Source organism: Nematolebias whitei, unplaced genomic scaffold (genome assembly GCF_014905685.2).
Source record: "Nematolebias whitei isolate Nwh7 unplaced genomic scaffold, NemWhi1 Nwh_scaf_10825, whole genome shotgun sequence".
Taxonomy (NCBI): domain Eukaryota; kingdom Metazoa; phylum Chordata; class Actinopteri; order Cyprinodontiformes; family Rivulidae; genus Nematolebias; species Nematolebias whitei.
In genome coordinates this window covers 1-1,953 of record NW_023629370.1, presented here as the reverse complement: position 1 = coordinate 1,953, position 1,953 = coordinate 1, and the positions used below count along the sequence as shown (strand labels likewise).

The window sequence follows — 1,953 nt, the reverse complement described above, 5'->3', positions numbered from 1 at the left end:
AAGATGGAGAAAGACAATACCAAACTTGACCCTTGTTGAGTCTACCAACCGTGATAAAAAAAAGTGTTTGCTCTGTTTCTCAAGACATATATATTTAAGTTGGCATTTTAATATCGGTAGGACCACAATCTTGGATACAAGAAGAAATCTTCAAGTTGTTTCAGAGTTTTTAAAGACTAAACTTCTGTCAGGGGTCTAGGACATTTTAGACTAGCTAGGCACACTGCCACTCTGATCACACATGGGTCATTGATGCTGCCAAAAATTCGGTGCCTCATAGTCACAGGTCAGTTGTTTACCTAGCTGACCAAGATGTGAGCTTTTTGGATCATACAGCTCAAGTGAAAAAAATTATGGCACATGTGAAATAAAGCAAGGTTGGTTGCAATGCTACTTTGGACAATTGGAAGTTCAACAAGATCCCGAGAGAATGTTAGGAGAGCACTGTTTTATCGTAGACCTTAAGTTGAATATGACACAAATGCAGTCACAATTTGCAAGACACACAAAGGTAATGTGTAGAGATGCAATAATGTTTTTGAGCTAGCCAGGAGTCGAACCTAGAATCTTCTGATCCGTAGTCAGACGCGTTATCCATTGCGCCACTAGCCCTTTACAGCATGTACATTATCGCTTGAAGCCATGGCAGACGAGGTTGTTATTCAAGACCACAGGTGCAGAACTGTATGATTGACAAACACGCGTAAGTCATCGTGGACAAGAATAATTCCCTGATTAGTCCATTTTCAGTTAATGTGAAATAGAAGGGGAGATTCAGCATAGTAATATTTTTCCATTCCAAAGGCCTATAGCGACATTGTAATGGCATTTTGTGTTTTTTGCAAAGTTGTGTTTTAGCAAATAGGATTTATTTGTGTTGAGCTTGATTGAACACAATTGAAATGGAGGATGACAGGCATGTTGTGAGCCATGTGAGAACATGTCCATTTTTTGTAGTAGCATGATGAGATGACTATCAGAAGTTGAAAAAGTGCACCTGCCCTGTGTGAGGGTTGAACTCACGACCTTCAGATTATGAGACTGACGCGCTGCCTACTGCGCCAACGAGGCCACAAAACAGAGAGCGATGCAAGCATTGTTCTGCTAGAAACATCCTAAAGCTTCTGTTTTTGTCATTCCATATTTTGGTTGACCTCATGGCATCACATGACCGCTTGTGTCCATCAAGACAAAGCTCATCATTTCAAACTTATGGTTACACTGGAATCTCACACATCTCCACCAGTGACTTTTACACATGTGTATTTTCCATCACTGTTTTTGGAAATGCTAATCAAGGGACACACAAGAGGAGCTATTGGGATTTTATTATAATCAAAACACATTTGGTTTTACCCACATTCCAACAGGAGTTGCAGGTGTTTAATCACACTGAGTCATGTCCATTCTCTTTTGTTCAATGTTTTAAGGCTTTTATAACATTTAAGAGCTCTGCGTATCTTAATAATTTGTCTGTGACAGAGATTACATTAGTGGTTTAAAAATAATACTGACAATAGAGGCATTTTCATCTGATCTAGCATGGCAATGCGTGTCCACCCATATCAGGTTTGTGTTGTAGTGAAGCAGCAGGAATCTTCAAGATGGAGAAAGACAATACCAAACTTGACCCTTGTTGAGTCTACCAACCGTGATAAAAAAAAGTGTTTGCTCTGTTTCTCAAGACATATATATTTAAGTTGGCATTTTAATATCGGTAGGACCACAATCTTGGATACAAGAAGAAATCTTCAAGTTGTTTCAGAGTTTTTAAAGACTAAACTTCTGTCAGGGGTCTAGGACATTTTAGACTAGCTAGGCACACTGCCACTCTGATCACACATGGGTCATTGATGCTGCCAAAAATTCGGTGCCTCATAGTCACAGGTCAGTTGTTTACCTAGCTGACCAAGATGTGAGCTTTTTGGATCATACAGCTCAAGTGAAAAAAAT

The 1,953-nt window shown here is 39.5% G+C and overlaps 2 non-coding genes across 2 annotated transcripts; both read right to left on the bottom strand.

Annotated features, from left to right (window-relative positions):
- Positions 1-539: 539 nt before the first annotated feature.
- trnar-acg lies at positions 540-612 on the bottom strand. Its single transcript has one exon. It is a non-coding gene; the product is annotated as a tRNA-Arg (tRNA).
- Positions 613-998: 386 nt separating this feature from the next.
- Positions 999-1,071, bottom strand: trnam-cau. The gene has a single exon. It is a non-coding gene; the product is annotated as a tRNA-Met (tRNA).
- Positions 1,072-1,953: the final 882 nt, after the last annotated feature.